Source organism: Hippichthys cyanospilos, chromosome 10 (genome assembly GCF_059441005.1).
Source record: "Hippichthys cyanospilos isolate Australia breed blue-spotted pipefish chromosome 10, RoL_Hcya_1.0, whole genome shotgun sequence".
NCBI classification, from domain to species: Eukaryota; Metazoa; Chordata; class Actinopteri; order Syngnathiformes; family Syngnathidae; genus Hippichthys; species Hippichthys cyanospilos.
In genome coordinates this window covers 19,223,538-19,242,435 of record NC_142378.1, presented here as the reverse complement: position 1 = coordinate 19,242,435, position 18,898 = coordinate 19,223,538, and the positions used below count along the sequence as shown (strand labels likewise).

General features: G+C 41.5%; 1 long non-coding RNA gene across 2 annotated transcripts in view; it reads right to left on the bottom strand.

The window, feature by feature from the left end:
• Nucleotides 1-489: 489 nt before the first annotated feature.
• Nucleotides 490-18,898, bottom strand: part of LOC148417452 (uncharacterized) — a 60,854-nt gene continuing 42,445 nt past the window's right edge. Inside the window, exons 3-4 of one of the 2 annotated variants that reach the window (XR_015867043.1) lie at nt 2,358-2,442; nt 490-2,284 (exon numbers count right to left, since the gene is read on the bottom strand). This is a non-coding gene — a long non-coding RNA (uncharacterized LOC148417452). Of the gene's footprint in view, nt 2,443-18,898 lie in introns of both variants that reach the window. The other variant, XR_015867041.1, reaches the window with a different exon arrangement.

Here is an 18,898-nt window from a genome sequence, read left to right as displayed (position 1 = left end):
GACATTAAAAAAAAAAACGGGTGTTGTATGGGTGCCTTGTAAATCCACATGAGGGCAGTATTACCAAAGTGGTGAAAAATTCCAGTACCAACGAAAAGCTCCAGACACTTTTAAGAATACAGTATTAATTCTCAGGTTAAAAAAAAAAAAGTTAATGTTGATATAATTGACAAAACGGATTTATTTAACACATCAGTTGTTCTAATTTTTATTCAAACTCCTCTTTAATTGTATCCGTTTTCCCCTCCCCATTCCTTCTTCTCCATCCCTGGATTCTTCAAATCTTCTCTCATGTGTTTTGTCATTCCAAAACTGGCCGCCGTAGTGGTTGCAGACTTCCAGCGGTTCCTTCTGTGCCTTTGTTCGCTCATTCCAAAGGCACAACAGGCATCCTGCAAAGATGTTGGCTAAGTCTGTCCTGGTGGTCTTTGCTTTTGTTGTCCTCCATCCTCCTACATCCTAGAGGTTTTACCCTGCGGATAAAAGGATGGTTTCTACAACTGTAGAATGAGAGTTGACATTGCCCCCCCAAAAACGAAGTGAATGTAAAGTAAATGTAGATGTTTTTGAAAGGCTTCACTCGCAGACGATATTGACAACGTTTTTCTTATACATTTTGATGACTCCCATCTCAATATGCTTGTCCAATATCATGTTTTTAAGGGGCTGAAAATTGGAGAACAGTTTTCCCCACTAAAGTGCAGTTTTTGGGGTGACCCAGTTATCCCTGCGTCGTATATAGCTCTATTATTTTTTCCATGAGTTTTTACAGTGTATTATATACTATCATTCTCTTGCATGTGGGAAAGAAGAGCCACAATTCCCAATTTGCAGACATTCAGTGTCACGCCACGAGAACCCTGCTACTTAGTCACACACAACAATACACAATAATTTGTCTACACTAAATGTTTTATGTGCATTCTTTACTTTTATTTGCCTTTTTCAGCAGTAAAAAGAAAGTTGAACTAATCAAGCCTATAACAGTTTGTTACCTATTATTGATGATTATGTAGCAGAAAATCAGAAAAGTGAAGGTTTATTTTTCAAGAATTTTGGAGTCCATATGTCGTCCAATTCTAGAATGAGCCATATGCTCTTCTGCAGCAAAATTTCACTGGGCATGAGTATGACTTATCAAACGCATGTTCTCTTTGTCCTTATCATGACACGCTTGATGATTTGAGAGGATTGTGGGGATGGCATAATCCCTGGAAAAAAAATCTTGCTACTTTACTGTCACAAATATGGATGGGGAGGGTGGGTAAGAGAGCAGACATGGCCTCGGAGCACAGTGAGAAACACCTGCAACAGATTAGTGTCCCTAATGCAAGGTAATAAATCCTCTCGCCCTTCTCCAGCACCTCCTCCCTGCACAGATTGCTGGGGACAGGACACGGAAATCTCTTGGAATTGGGTACTCATATTTACTCACTGCTGTAAATAGAGCTTGACTTGCTGCATGGATTTTGGTTTTACATGACTGTCAACCATTCTTTTTTCAATTATTGCTCCCCAGAGGCACAGCTGAAGCTGGTCTAGTTACTGTCAGAGTTGGGCAGGTTTCTTTTAAAATATAACATGTCACATATTACTACCATGTTTGGTACTGCTTCTCTTGCAGTCACAAGGGACGTTAGGATATCCCATCTCAAATTGATCAAAATGATCCCCATTTGAATAAGGTGTGTTTGAGAGAGAAGCTTTGAAAACATGCAGGATACCAGCCCTCGAGGACTGGAGATCGACACCTATGGGCTACGTGGACTCTGGGCCTCAATATTTATGGGAGCCCTCCTTATACTGTAGCGCTATTTGTCATCTTGCAAGTCAAATATAAACATTCCACAACCTCTCAAACGGGCCTAGTGCTGGATGGTGACCAGGGGTTCCCAAGACCACGCCTGGAAAAACTCACAGCTTGGCAAAAACGCTTTATTTGAACTGCATTCACATTTATATAATAAAATAAAACTAAAAACTATTTCTCGAAACACTGACTGTGCATGCCACCAACAATCACCTCATACTGAGGTATTAGACCACCCAATAGAAAACGGTCTGGCCCTGCTCTGCAATTTTCAAATAGCCCGTAACAGAGGTGTCAAACTCATTTTTATCGTGGTTGTAGTTATAGTTTCTGTCAGAGAGCCGGAATTACTGTGAAGTCAAAGAAAGATTTTGATGCCAGCTCCATCACTTCCTTGCTGGACGGTGGCTTTTGAACAGGAGTTGAACTGGGCATATCATCTTCATCCGTTCTTTTTCATATGAGTGCCATGATCTACAGGACGTAAAAGAATAACATTCAAATATTTCGTAATTGCAGCCAAACTCATAACAGTGAAGTCACTTACATGTCGCCCTTTTGGATCCGATGATAGAAGATAGAAAAATGAAGAGGGGACACCATTATTCCATAGTAGAGGGAACTTCCGCCGTCTGAATGACATCCAGGTTCCGTATACCGAAAGTTCCGTTCCAAAGGATCGAACATTAATAACATATAGTGGTAGGAAATTTAATGCAATACATTTAATGCACACAAATTTCCGTTTGACAGAGGTCTGTAATTTGGTGGCTCATTTCGGAAGAGTATGATGAAAACATTTCTCACAAAGACATACTGTGTGTACAAACATATGTAGGCAACAGCGCATTCAATTTTGTGATGAGACTTGTCAAATTTGGAATGATGAGGACTTGTGGTTTATGAGCAAAAAAGACACATTTGCCTTAAGAACTACAGTAACAATAAAATGAAATCACTTAAGCAAGTCCCTGATCTTTAGTTTTATATTTCAGCCATCAAAAAGCTTGCTGGTGCAGCACAAATGTCCTGATTCAACTCATAAATAGGGTCTCCCATCCATGGTCATGGTACCGTACAACTCCAGCACTCACGTGGCAGCCTCAATTTATGATTATTTCTTGTGCTGCTTCTTGAAGCACGAAGGACACTCGGTCTATAAGCCTCCATGGGGGGGGGGGGGGGGGGGGGGGGGGGGGGTCAACCATTACATACTGAACGTGAAAATAATCAATCACGCTGACTCACCATATAAAACTTGTGTATTAATTGCTAGTTCAACATTCTGAAATGGAATAAAATCCAATTAATGTTGAGGGGTACAGCCAGAAACAACCTGAGGCCGTGCTCCCCAAACTTTTTTATCACCACGGACCCATAAGCACCTTAAAATGTGTAAAAATAGTGACAATAGTCACTTTACAGTACTACAGAGCAGTCGAGAAATATGTTCAGTTGAGTGAATCAATTAGGTTGATTCAATTTACTTCTTGTCATTCATAGCTATAATGCAGCTGACTTTACCAGAGATTTATCTGTAGTTGCTTTTTGTTTTAGTCCCGATTTTAGGTTTCTTGCTGGTAGTAGCATTCTGGGATGTGTTTCAAGTCACCAATGAATGCAGACCAAAATTGCATTCTTTCTGTGATTGAATCTTGGCCAGGAAATGCAAGATAGAAGTTTTTTCATTCCCTAATTAAAGGCTTTCATTTATTTATTTTAGTAAATTCAACATCAGCAATACTTTTTCTCAATTGTAGATGAAATTTCAGATGAAATTTAGACAAATTTAGACAAATATTAGTGGAACCGTCTTGTACAGTTAAAGGGCAGGCAGTGATGAGAACTGACATCCAGTTTGAGAGCCATGTACTGTAAAGCATGTTAATGCTATCCAGTGGACATGATTGCCCTTTCATTCCCTGTATTAAAAATGTTGGTGTATTATAGCCTTGGGTTAAACCCTTTAGCGGGCTTTTTTTTTTTTTTGTGTTACACGTATAATAACATGGTGCCAAATTAAAGTGTAAGTAGTAAAATGGAAACAAGTATTAGTGTCAGTGGTTTCTGCTCACCTCCGCAAATTACATTAAGTCAATCATTTAACTGAATTACAAATATTATTCATTTCAATACAAAATGGAAATTAGATGCAAACGAGTACTTATCAATGCTAAAGCTTTGCATATGCTAATGTACACCAAAGGGAAAATACCTGGCTCAAACGAAAAAGCTAATGAGCCAAACGCATACAAAGCTGCGCTTTATAACATACTGAAGATAACAACTAACATTAGCTAGCATGTTATGCATAGTCACAAGTTATTGGCTCAACAAACCAACTCATTTTGGGCATCTTATCATAAATGACAAAATTATTACAAAGAAAGCGCAACTTACAAACAAACGTGGGCTGGATTTCACACAGAGGCAGAACAACGTGTGTGTCAAAGACAGTGACTGCGCTCAACTCAAGCCGCACTGTCCTTCCTCAGTACAAAATGTAATTATCAACAGTGGCGGCACCAAAAAAACAAGTCAAACAAAGCACAAATAAAGGATAAACTAAATCACTTCCAAAATATCATCATTTCGGGTGCGGCACATGCGGCCATGCACCAGTTCATCCATGGACCGGTACAGGGCCGCGGACTGGTGGTTGGGGGCCTCTGGCCTAAAGGGTTAAGAAAAACACAAAGCTTTAAACACTCTGAAAATAATTTTCAAAACCATTCAACGTGAATGTGACTCATAGGTAGTGTCATTCATTTAAAAAACTAACAAAGTATATGAATTATTACTTCCTTAAAGTCTAATATACAAACATCATCCTTTCAAGCCCAATCCAGCCATTGATCTGCACCATTGTGCACGGTGATTAATTTTCAAAAGAATGTTAATCTTCCTGAATAACGAGCTTGTGCATGACCTCTGAAAAGTTTTCACAAAACATTGAGCTATGATAACAAAAGGCGCGAGTGAGCAAGAGGGACAAGGCGGGAGCAGGGGGGGAGGGGAGAGGGGGGGCATGCTGGAAACCTGTGAAAGGGAGCGTCAGTGTGAATAAAAAGTGTGGGTGTGAAGAGGTGGCTGAGGATGGCCCCTGACCTCCTTCCCCCAGGTCCATTCAGAGAAGCACAATGGCTGACACCTGTGTCCTTTCAATAGCGTCGCTATTATTATTTACATCGCTCGCTTGGGGTGAGGGAAGGAAACGGAACAAGGCCAGCGGTGCCTTCAAGGGCACAACATCAACTATGCCACCGTCATCCTGGCTTCCTGCCCAGATTTCTTTTTAGAAACCATTTTCGTAATTACAAAAACAAAAACATCATTTTGCTGGGACAATGTCGCTGAATCCCCCTTTCCAAGATTTCACAATTTTAAGTAAAAATAAATAAATAAATGTGCTATTTACATCGAGAATTGCTATGGCAGGAAAACCAGAGATGAACAACTTACATTTTTTCGCTGGTCTGTCATCCGTCAAAGCCCTGCCCCATTTCTGTCATTGTCGGTCCATCATTTTTTCAAGCCAGATGAAATTGTAATCATCAGTCCGTTGGTGTATTTTTGCACAACTTTCCACCACCACTAGAGGGCGAAATTTGAGGGTTTTTTTTCTGGTCCCTAATTCGTCAGACGCTGGTCTACTTCTGCCTGCACTCATACTAATTATTTTTTCCTTTTTTTTTGTACTTACACTTAAAGTTAACACCATGTCTGTGGTTCTAAAGTTACACTGCAACTGAAACACAACACAGTATTATAAGTATAACATGAAAAAAAGACCCGCTAAGGGGTTGATGATAAAATGCAGGAGACAAGTGTGCAATTACCAATTATGTCCACTGGATGACATTATTATGCGTTACATGATACTTAAAATGATGGATGTCAGTTCTCATTTATAAATGCCTGCCCTACAACTATAGAAGACGGTTTTATCAAAAATGTCTTTAATTAGGGAATGAAAAAAAAATTCTATCTTGCATTTCCCGGCCAAGAGCCACTCAAAGAAATAATGCATATTTGGGTGCAGACCCAATTGGTTGCTTGACAGAGTGACCGCCTGCAGTGGAAACACATCCAGACTGCTCTTATCAGCAAGCAATTTCTTTAAGTAAAACTAATTTAAAAAGTAAAATAACACAAATAATCTCTTAACACTTCTAAACATTACTTTTAACTTTTGGTCGGCTAGATTATGTACAGTATGAGTTTTTTTTTTCTCTCTCTGATTTTACTCTGAAGAAAACATTAATTGACCGCTGCCACTATACCATGATTCAAAATGAAAACGCACCATTGGCATCATACACTTCTTATTACTTCTTCTATGGTAGTTTATTTTGAAGGAGGGTCATTTTACTCTTTGTTTGGCGATATCCCTGCAAACAGCTGAGCTTTATTAGGCACCCCGGGTGACACCATTAGCAGTGGAAAGACGCACTGATGGCAACACCGTCTTTATCACAGAAAATACGCTAAATACAAAATCTGACTTACAGGCAACTCTGCTCGTATCTCCAATGTTTGTAAGTCAAATGTTTGTATGTCGAGGAGAGTCTGTATATGAAATGTGGCTTGAAAATCAAATTTATTTCCTACCATTTATAAGTTATCAATATGTATTTATCTAGACCTGGGGTTGGCGAACTGTGGCTCCGGAGCCCCACCCTTATGTTGTGGTTCGTGGTTTGGGAAAATAAATAATGCTTGGTTCAGATGGACTACGTGGACGGCGTAACAAGCGACACATTTGAATTGCGGCACCAAGTCAGCCAAGTAAACAGCGACATTTCATTTCTTAGCCACAATGTTTTACTATAGAAATGCTGAAGTGGCCAAAACTCATGTTTGGGAGCAGACAATTAGCGTCAGTTGTATGTATGTACAGTAATTCACCCACAAGTCGAACTATTGTTAGGGATACTGGGTTCCCACTGGGATTGATTTGAGAAGAGGAATGCATGTTAGTGAGTGTGGTGTATTGACCGTGTTTTGCATTTTAATGTTGATAAAACGCCTGTTTTTGCCCACGTATTCACGCTGTTGGAATTTTCCTCATCAGCCGTAGCCTGTCGCCATTGAGCTACGACATGAGCTACGAAGGGGCCAAGACCGCCACGCAGTAAGAGGTGCGGTCCCTGCTAACGAGGTGTTATGCTACCTGGTTAGAAATATTGGTACCATAAAACTAATTTTTAATCAGTAATTAAATCCCCAATGTGCCAAATATAATTGATATGCACATATTACACTGTGGAATAAATAAAATATCATGTTATAGGTCCTTTAAATTTAACTCATCAATTATCAATCAATTATCAGTGAATTATATGGTATGATAAAGTCCCATCTATGGCCAGACAAATAAACAATTTCAGCACTAGATCTTTTTCAAGCTATTTGTTATAGTGAATGCCATTCTATCCAAAAATGAATGTGAGTCCTCAATGTTTTTGCCATGATTTCCTTTGTAATGATGCTGGTAGGCAGAGTCACCACAAACATGGGTGGCAGGATGAATTCTTCTTTTTCCTTTTTGTTTCATGGGGTGTGTGTGTGTGTGTGTGGGGGGGGGGGGGGGGTCCCAATTAACAAAGGATAAGAAGTGAACCGTAAACACCCTCAACAAGGCCCAACAAACTCACAAGAACAAGAGCTCTCTCGCCGGCTCTCTCTCTTCCACCCTCCCTTTGCTGACCCCCCCCAGCCCCCCCCAATCCCCAGCCTACCCTCTCCTCCACTTTGCTCACAAAAGGACGGCTCAGAGCTTACAAAGTGCCAATTAACACTGAATGTTTGGCCCTCGCACCTCCCTCTCTGAACTGCTGACAGCTCTGGTGTTTGGGTTAATACTAAAGGCCTGCGAAGAATTATAATTCTCCTCCTTGCCCCACCCCCTCCCTTCTCACCCCTCTCCTATCCTTTTATTTGCTTTCCAATGGGGTGGTTTTACAGTTCAATGAACAGTCAAAGGGTGATATAAAATGACTTTGCAAAGAATTTCATTTGGGGATAAGAGGGACTGTGCAGCATCGGGGAAACAAGGGGCAGAGCTGGCAAAATAAAGTTTGTGTGTGTGTGTGTGGGATGGTAGCAACCCAATGAGAAAAGGAGAAAAGAGCATTATCATATATAGTATTCATTAACACTTGACTTGGACCTGTTGATAAGAATACATGTTCCTTTTTCTTTTTTTAAATGCCAGGAATCACAGGAGTAGTTAAGTCGAGCATTATGCACATGCACTCCCAGCTACCGGATTGTCCCATCCGGGATGAAGATACAGCTCAGGTCATTTATCAAATACAGGGTTGATGGCTCGGCTCTGCTTGTTTCTCCCCCGCCAGTAAATCAGCCCCTCGAAAAAAAGGGCGGCCAATGAGATGAGGTGAGAGGGTTAAACTGGGGGAGAAACACAGCCCACTGGACATTTTTAGGTAGTTTCTACCGACACTCAATTACCTGCCCAATCTGGCTTCGCCTATAGAATTTATGACCTCTCGGGAGCAGGTCTAGACTCCCGTCCTTTTTTGCCCGGCGAAGACTGGACACATTAAACTGGGTTATTCTGTGGGAAGCATCAATCCAGCGTGGATAGGATATACTAGGACAGCAGAAAAACCATGGATAACTGATATTTAAAGGGCAAGTTCAACTTGGGGTTATATTAGCATTAGGGCTCGAAATAGCAAAATATTCATGGGCCACAAAAACACCCCTAGCAGTCCTTTTACAATGCGCTGGTTGTAATAGTGGGGCGGCCGTGGCTCAGGCGGTAAAGCGGGTCGTACAGCAACCGACGAGTCGACTACTTGATTCCCACGATGTCTGTGTTTTGTTCTTGGGCAAGACATCCCACCCCCCTTGCCTCAAGTGATCTGCCATAGGTGCCATAGCCGCAACATGGCAGCCGCACCTCTGCCAGTCTGCCCGAGGGCAGCTTTGGCCACACAACATGGCTAATCCCCACTGGTATACGAATGAATATATGAGGCTATGAATAATGTAGCCGTTATAAAATGTATTTGAGTGTCTACAAAAGCGCTATATAAAAGTGATGCATTATTATCTGTTGTAAGTCATTTTCGACTTTGTGCAGTGCTAAGCCTTGCGCAAGTCTTATAAAGACAGGTGGAGCAGATATTTAAATGAAAATAGACGTCGAAAAGTTCACAGAAAATAAAATGTGCTTTTAATTCAATTCTGTTCATTGTTAACATGTGGAACCTTGCTGCCAATTGTTCCACAGAGGAAAAAGTTTTGAGTTCTCAAACACAACCATGTCTAATAGGCCATGTACAGTCTGTGAGAGCATTCTTTCTGGCCTGCAATGCCACTTGAAATACAACAAAAACATTACAAAAACTAAAATAACAGAAAAAGTCGAAACTTCAACGTGCCCTATTAAGATGCCCTCCACATACATCAACAAAAGAGCCTTACCGCTCCTGGAGCCCGACCGGCTTTATTTACATTCAAGCGAGGGAAGCCGACACGACCTGACACGGTTCATGGTTCCACCAGTAAAGCCTGGCTGGGCCGGCCCGCCAACCTCAACCTTGGGACCTTGGGGTCAAAACGATCTGCAGCGTTTCACAGATGAAGGTGGCTGCAGAGACATGTGACAGCGCCCTTTGCTTTAAATCCACAGCTTTGGGATTGACTTAAGATAAGAGGAGCACAAAATGGGAACTTATACCTCAGGGTCATGAGATGGAGAATTCAAACAAGAGTAGGGGAGGAATCCAATTTCTGTAATGTCTGACACTTGATCAAGTTACACTATATGTGCAATTTATCTGAAGATTTATTCAGAAACAGGTGCTGTCCCCTTGTGTAGCGAGTAGGCGGCAAAGTCTCGTTTCTCTATATAATCCGATCCACTCAGACAATAAGTTCTCAACAAAGCCAAAGAAAGGTCAATGATGGGGCCATGTTAAAAGAGGGTCATGAGAAAATTCGAATGAAGGAAGCGCCGTTCTCTGGAGGCTGCACTCAGATTTGTGGTCTCGCACTCTGTTCCAAAACATTTGAAGTCATTCTCAATACGTGTTCACCTTGCGTTCATATTGACTGCCAGTTTTGGGAGTGATGCATTACTCCCTTTTGCTGCTATATTTTACTTGGCACAAATGAGAGTAACGCAATGTATTACAATGCATTTTTAACTTTGGGGGCTGCATAGCTCGTCTGTAGAGTGGTCGTCTCCCAGCCGAGAGGCCGTGGGTTCGATCCCCCGACCTTCATGACCATGTTGAAGTGTCCTTGAGCAAGACACTGAACCCCACTTGCTCCTGATGCTGCGTCATCAGTAGGTAGATGATTAGCTAGTGTAAAGCGCTTTGAGTACCCAAGGTAGAAAAGCGCTATATAAGTGAAGTCCGTTTAACTTGTGAAAGTGGCGTACGTCGAAGATATGCTGTCGCTTTCCACAGTGGATTTGCCAGCATTTCGAAACCTTGTCAGCAAAATCCCTGTCACAACAAGCAATAATGACAAGGTAAGCTGACTAATTTTCACTGTACAATTGCTATTAATAACAGTCTATAAACAGGGTTTAGACCACGTCTATGTGGTCAATGTGTTTTAAGATGAAGCGTACAAAAGCTCCTGTTAAACAATACGTTAAACACAATAACAATGAGGTAGGCTAGCTGCTAACGTTAGCACCACTAAAACCATCTATTTTGGACGTTGTAACATGAGGGTCCACTGTATTGTAATATAACTAATTACTGTAAATGACTGTAATAAGTAATAAATAATGCATTACAGTTTTGAAGTAACTTGAGCAACACTGCTGACTGCCCAGCTAAAAGAATATGAAAAAAGTCAATGGTTCCTCTTTTCTCTAAGTTTGTCTCAAGTCCACCTTCCCAGAGCGAGCCCAGGGATGGCTGGCAGGACACAGTGGACCCGTGCAGATCTGAATCAGGGAGCAGATTTGTACACTGCTGTGCACCAAGTTTGGAGCCATGACTGTAACTCAGCCCCCCGACTGTGGGTCGGGACAGTGCTGATGCAGGGGTGAATTGCGGGTCAGCCATGGAAAAACGTCCTTTATTGTCCGTGTCATAGAATGAAGGATGGACGGAAGCGCAAGGAAGAGTAAGAGATGGATGAGGAGGCTCAGAAGTGAGGGAGGAGGGGCTGACATCATTCAGATCAAGATAAAAGCCTTTTTTTGGCCCCATTCACACTGCATGTTAAAGTGTTTTTCTTTTTCCTGTGTGGCTATTCTGTGTGAACCGTACTTAAGTGGAGTGGTGGGGGAAGTCAAAATTTGCAGTTCCCAATGCACGATCAGAAGCAAAACGGACACTCGCTTATCCCACCCTGCCGTGCCAAATGTCACTGTCCGACAGGTTTTGGATACAACTGTGGTGCTAACACCATTCAGCATATTTTTTTATATAACTGCAGGAAATTGGGTTACTGTGAAATGCCCAGTGATGTGCATTTTATTTGTATTTGTTTATTCTTATCTTTCCCCACTGAAAGAAAGGCCTCCCTCTTTTGAATCACTTGCTGAAAATCAATTGCAGCAAGTGTATGCAATGGTAGCATTAAAAACACACAGCTTCTTAATAAAAGGTACCCAATCATGGAATTACTTAACATGAAATCAATAGAATACTTTGTCATACTTTTTGAAAAACGGATTCTTTATTTGTTGTTGTTGCTGTTTTGTGTCTGTGTTTAATTTCTCAGTAATCATCAAAACTTGTACAGGCCGGGCTGTACATTAAACATGTCACCTGGGCAGCTACACATGGATATATGAACTAAAAACCAAAAATACCTCAAACCATTCATGTGGATTAAAAAAAAAATGATGCCACACATAATTCAAAACAACTTTAACCTCCAAGGTCATACGTGAAGAAGCGTAACTGTGACAATTTTTGTTTTTTTAGACAGATAAAATCATGTTTTTGTGCTGAAAGTACGACTAAAATGGTCTAACTATCGTCCAAAAATACTTGACTAAATTAAAATGAGTGAGGATGACTAAATGTGATCAAAACTAGTGTAATCAAAACTAAGTTTAATTGAAATTGGACAAGACATAAGACTAAATTTAAAAGTGAAAAGTACCATTTGTGTCTGGTTAGAATTGATTGAATATTTCATTTTTTGCAAAGAAGTCATTGATATCTCAAGGTACCGGTCTAAATACTGTTGCTGCATTTTCCTTCTTTGTCAAAAAAGAAAAGCACATAATGATTTAATCCTGGCTACAGTGTCTCTAATGTCATTTTTTTTAGATATGCATAAAAAGGAGATTGTGATTTCATTGTTAGATGAAGAGTCAAATATAACGAAAGGTGGATAGGGATCAGTCTAATCTGTCTGATTTATTAATAATTGCATATGTATGACTAAACCACACGGCTAGATAGATGTGGCAACCTTTAAAGCTGAGCCAAAAACCTCAACACACTAACACAGTATATGTATCAAACAGCGGTTTCAAATGCATGCCTGCCAATACGTATGTTGCCAACTCCGAAAGTCATCGTTTTATGAAAACCATTTGTGACACATCAGTAGGGAAGGATATGGGACCTGAAATACGCAAAGGGGATTCAGGTTATCAAACAAGATGATTTCTACCAGATTTGAGGTGTCTAAATTCTTTGCTGGGAGTGATTGATGAGTGCACGGTAATTGTCCAGTGTGAGGAGATGTCAGAGCGAGGCAGTGTGTCACCTCGCAGTGAGAGTAAAGGCCAGTGAATGGAAGTGATTACGTGTAATATTCTCCATCTGGCAGCCATTGGCCAGCAAGACAACTTTCAAGGAGGAGGAGAAGGGGAGAGCGGCATTACTAATTTGCACAAATCTCCTGATCTCAAAAAATGGTGCACAATCTTGCTCATTCAAAATGTCCCAAAATCGATATTATAAATGGAAGAATCAAAATATTGACGCAAATCTGCTTCCTGTCGGCTTGGACTATGTGATGATGTTACCTCACACATGAATCTGCCTCTTACTGCATGCATAAATAATGTTTTGCACTACATGATATTTTGCACTATATATAGTAGCGCCATTGTTTCTGTTTGTTGTTTCACTACTATTTTTTTTATTGGTATTTATTTACTTGCTCGATTATGGAATGAAGTCTGCCGCTCGCGAAGTGAACAGAATAAGAATTTCATTGTGTGGTATGATAATTCTATACATATGACAATAAAACTCTTGAATCTTGAATCCAAGCAGCCCATTCGGGAAGTCAGGATAGTGCGGCAGGATGCACAAAAACAAAGATGGAGGAAATCCAACCAATCCCGTTCTTGTGGAAAGCAAAGATTTGCGTTCTTACAGCGCAGTGGAAAATGTTCCAGACAGCGGAGCCAAGGTTTACCATCCCGAAAGATGTTCGACTGCCACAGCTGTGCCACAGCTTTGTAAAGAGACTGAAAGAATGCTGCTAGTGCCTTGACCAAAACGAACAGCGTGGCACGAACATGTGAAGAAAGGAAGCCACATGGTCGTGAATGTGAATGCAACCTTGCACTCCATTGCTAATGGATGCGGTATGACCGTTATGGATCTGGTGATTGATAATCCTCCCACTATGCTAACAGGTACACAGATTACCAACCTGGCACATGTTCCATGCTCTCGCCCATCCTCTCAATTTGCTGCTGCCTTAGAAATGCGTGACATGTTTGTCATAAACGTACTGAGAAATATTCATCATTAATCAACATCTCTATCGACCCAACAAAATAATTGTTAGTTGTACCCACACCGTCAACAATTGTATGTTTATAATCACACACAAATGAGACAGCAGAAGACACTGTAAACGACAACCTCTGTATCCACTCTGCAATACCCCCCCCCCCCTTTACAAGGATTATACTAAAAGGTCAATCAGTGTTTCTTAGTATTTATTACAGTAAGACAGAAAACATGGCTCATTGCACAAATTCCCCCAATCACATAAAGTTTACCCTGTGTTGTTTTTGTTGGATTCTGTTAAGATATTTTAGTGGCTTTCTGAACTCAAGCCACCCAGCAAATGTGTGTCAGATTGGAGCAGCAGCAAGGTCAAAAGTGATCAAAGCGTGCTGAACGAGCGTTATCTGGTCCCAATTACATTTAATCATGGGCAATTTGGCAAGGAGCGAGAGGAAAAGACAGAGAGAGATTGAGAGCATCAGTAAGAGAGCGAGCAAGTGACCAGATGGGCAAAAATTGTTTCTATTTCAGTCATAAAGTATCAAGGTAGCAATGGTAATTGTGGTTTTCTTGTCAAATATTTTCGACTTAACCCGTGGCAACAATCATCAAGTATAATACAGCGAACCCCCAGTTTACAACGTTCCTGCCTTATGTTTTTTTTCACTTTACGAACTGGACCGCTATGTTTTTTTTAGTCCCCTCTTTACGCTATTTTATTCCGCCTTGCAACACCTCAAACATGGCGGTCAGTTTGCGTGCGTGACTCTGCGAGTCCCTCCACGCTCCTATGTCCATACACACGTCACTGCTTTTTAAAATGTATCTACAATTTTTATGTTTTTACCTGGGGTTTTACACGTATTAGCTAATTAACGTAGGTTTTGGATTGCCCGCCATACGGCGAATTCGCGTTACAATCCCAACCGCGGAGCGGATTAATCTTGTAAACCGGGGGCCCAATGTACTGTCAAACTTTTTACCCTTTAACAAAGTATTGTGGATTGCCAAGGCCACTGTTTTGCAGGCCTTTGAGACCATTTGTCATTTTAACCAAATGGATTACAAAAAAAAAAAGCAGAAATCATCCATTATGAGAATTTTCCTGCTCATTTTGACTGTCAAATTACATGTGAAATTTTATTGAAGACACTTTGGCTCAATAATTGGAAAAATAATTGGACAGCAGTTTCCCTTGCCCTGACCCCGGTCACCGAGGCCCGAACCTGCCTGATGGTGGCCGGCTGGGCACAGCTCGAAGTAGGAATGTGGATCCCCCTTCCCATAGGCTCACCACCCGTAGGAGGGACACTAGGGGTCGGGTGCCGTGTGAGCTAGGCAGTGGCCAAAGGCGGTGTGCTTGGCGGTCCAATCCTTGGTTTACAATTGAAGAAAAATGCAAGGCAATTTGATAATCTTGTTAGATTAGACATTTTAATAATCCCTTCAGGTCTGTTTGTAAACAATAGATCTGATTTATTTTGAGAACAAGTGGTGATTCTAAGATTTTATGATCTACATTTGACTCTAACCCTAAAGACCTAGTAGAAGGGATTCTATTTTTTAGGGCGGAATGAGAATTGACAGACCAGTCAAATTTACTGGTGGAAGGGCAATGGAAACACCTTTAATCTAATGATAGAGTGACAGACTGATGATTACAGTTTGTTTTGGCTTAAAAAAAAAGACAGACAGATAAGGGCGGAAAGGTGCCCACATCTAACCATACCTCACACTGAAATTTCACAATTTCAATTCAAAAAAAAAAATCCAAACTGCTTGCTCCAATCCAAACTGTTAAAAGTGGCAGGAAAATTCTGAAAATCGATTTTTTTTCCTTCAACTGATTAAAAGCTCAAAAAGCTTGCGAAAACAGGACAAGCTAATGCAGGATAGTGGCGCCTCGAGGACCAGACTTGCCCATCTCCGGTCTAAACCATTACAGTTTGGTACATGCAATCGCGTTGGTTGCGTGTTAAGAAACAATTAATGGGGTTAATGATAGTGTCAAGCATGACTTTAAAACTTCTCAGAAACTGGGTTTTGAATAATTAATGGTGCTAACGTTCGATAATGCGATGATAAGCTGGGAGAACTTGAAAAGCTGATCAGTTTCAAACAAAGGCCGGTCATTGTATACCAAGAAACTGAACAGACTACATTTCCTTGCCTATTGAATGCTGATAGAGTGAGAAGAGATAACCAAAAAGGCATGACAAAAGGGATATCTCTGACTAACAATTTCACTCTGTTTTGTCAAGTGGTTTCCCCTCTCCCCCAATTGGACTGCAAAGCTCAGAAAAAAAAGAAAAAAAACCTGACCCTTCAGCATCTACCTCCTCCTTCCATCCCCCACCACTGAGGGCCTCACCCATCCCCCGCCCCTTCCTCCTGCCGGCCCCCCTCTGCCCTTGTGGCCCTCTGCCGCCCCCCTGCCTTTCTCCCTCTCTCGCTTGCTGTGACCCATCTTGCACCTCCCGAAGACCACAACAGACGCTTGGTGTGTGAAGAAGGTCAGGAGTTCAGACTTGGCTGAGGCTCCAAACCTCCCTGTGCACAGGGGAGGCCTGCCCCGTGGGTTTATAATTATCTGCCGTTGGCATTCAGCACAGGTTCAAGCGCAGTGCAAGCTCTGGCACCAGTGTGGGGGGATGCGCTTGGCTAAACACGTGGTGATTAGTTGTCCCTAATTGTCAGTTTCTTCTTCCTATTACCTTTCTCTCCAACTGTTTGCCTCGCTCTACCTCAGCGGTTTCAACATCTTTACATAAAACGTTGTGATTGGTTTATTGTCCTAAAAATGCACTCGGCTGTAATGTTTTGTGCGTCATTATACTCCAAACAATAATTTGCTGTCCCTCACAAAAAGGAAAGGTCAGCTTTCTGGCATGGCTACATCGTCATGCTTCTAGTAATGCCTATTTTCAACACCTTTTCCACTCTGCAGTACAATCCAGTGGACTGTGCACGTTTTTTCTGCTTCGTAAATTGAAAGGAGTACCTAAAAAACGTTCTCAGTAATCAAACAGTGTTCAAGCTTAATTGCTGTAACCTGGATGTCTACCTTCCGAGATTGCACAATGGCTGTCTTCCAATTTTCTGCTTCTCAACTCTAGTAAAACAGATGTATTAGTTATTGGCCTTGCTCCTCATTAGTAACTTTAAGTCTGGATAATTGTACTACTGCCCAAAGTGCGCTAGAAAAAAAACCTTGGCGTGATACTCAACTCAACTCGCTCTTCGAATGCATGTTAAAAACCTGACATGAACTGTATTTTTCATCGCCAAAATTTCGCCAGTTCTGTCTCCTAGCAATGCTGAAACATTCATTCATGCGTTTTTTACATCCCATCTTGACTACTGTAGCGTATTATTTTATAGACTTCCCATGTCTTGCATCAAAAACCTGCAATCAGTACAAAATGCAGCAACAAGACTCTTGACAAGGACAAGAAAGTTTGATCATATCACCTTAACTCCTTATCTCATTGACTTAGTATCGACGTATGTTTCGTCCTGAAAACTTCTGTTAAAAAACAACAGCTTGTTCATGATCTTGTCTGCTAAAAAGAAATCCGCTGGATCTCAAGCTTTTTCTATCCACGCGCCAGTGCTCTGGAATACCCTAACTATGGAAGTTCGCTCACCCACCACAGTGGAAATCTGTATATTTAAAGGGTCTACTTGGCAGCTTTCATTTTTTACTTCCGGCTCCCCTTCTCCCAGAGAGGAGAGGTGGCTAGATGGTGAGAGAAGAATGGACCGCTGCCATGTGGACCTTCGCCGATCGACTGGTGCAGGTTTTGACCCACTGGACCAGATCATGAAGATCTCACCTGATGACATCTCCTGGCATCACGAAATCTTCACACTGAACACTTACTTACGACTTACTGCCCAATATGGCACAATGTGCTATTTTTGGCACTCGGCATCTAGTGCAACCTGTTGAGCCTGATGGGTTTTTAAAAGTTTTCCCTTCCTCTTCTGGGAGCTTTGTTCGTGAGATGCCATTGTGTATTTTTGATTTTTCTATGTGATGCTATTTGTGTTTTCTCTCCACCTCTGAAGTCCTCTGAAACGGTGGTGATTCAAGGCTATACTGAGCAAGAGTTTTGTGGAGAATGAGGTATACTCAAGGACACTTTGATGATATCCAAAAAGCATGTAAGTGTCTCTCCAAAAACTGGTTTCCATTTTTACATTTGTCCTCTGTGGGACGAGAACTGTGACCCTTTGGCTCCACTGAAAAATCCTTACACATGATGCATTTTTGCTGTTAAAATCAAGCACTAAAATATATACTCTAATAAAGTAGGGCTTGTCAGAGCTTGTCAGGGTTGTCTCTATTTGACTGCCCTGGTAGGTCTGTGACATGTTCTTGCTTAGACTTTGCTCAATTCAACAGAAAAAAATTCAGTGCGATCCAGGCCTTGATAAGGTACGGAACATGGTCCACTCTGACTTAGTTTCTCGACATTCTGCCAGAGGTGAGAGTTGAAACTCCGTCTTACAGGGGACTTTTCCAGATGTTCCTAGCAGAACTTTCATTATTCGTTTGGATCTGCCAGGTGTGACCGGCATTCTCTCCAACCATCGGAGCCAATATGCCATCGGGTCGTGATCAGTTGACAGCGCCGCCTCTCTCTTCATCGGAGTGTCCAAAACTTGGCCACAAATCCAATGACTCGCCACAAAGTTGATCATTGCAATGCGGCCTAGAATGTCCTGGTGCAGAGTACACCTATGAACACTCATGTTGGAGCATGATGTTTGTCATGGACAATCCATGATGAGCGCAGAAGTCCAATACCAGAACAACGCACATGTTCAGATCAGGTGGGTTATTCTTCCCATTCACGCCCCTCCATGTCTCACAGTCATTGCCCAAGTGAGCATTGGAGTCTCAGAGCAGAATGAGAGAGTCCCAAGAGGACGTGATCTCCAGCTCTTCCTCCAAAGTCTCCAAAAAGGGTGGGTACTCTGTACTGCTGTTTGGAGCATAGGCACAAGCAACAGTTAGGATTCGTCCTCCAACCTAAGGGGTCAGCAACCCAAAATGTTGAAAGAGCCCTATTGAGGAAAAAACAAAAAAAATATCTGAAGCCACAAAAAAACAAAAACAAAATGAAAGCCTTGTATGAAGACAAAACATGCCTAATTGTCTAAATATTATTATCCCACTATCAACATGACTAAGTAGACTAGTAGGCTAGAATAATGAGCATTCATTATTAAATGTTTATAAAGTATTACCTCAAACGTATCCAGCAGAGAATGATGCACCACATAATTATTCTTCTGTACGATGGTGCTTTCAGTTGATGTTCATTTACAAACTTCACATGTTGGGTTTCGTTGTGTTGATGAAATTATACAA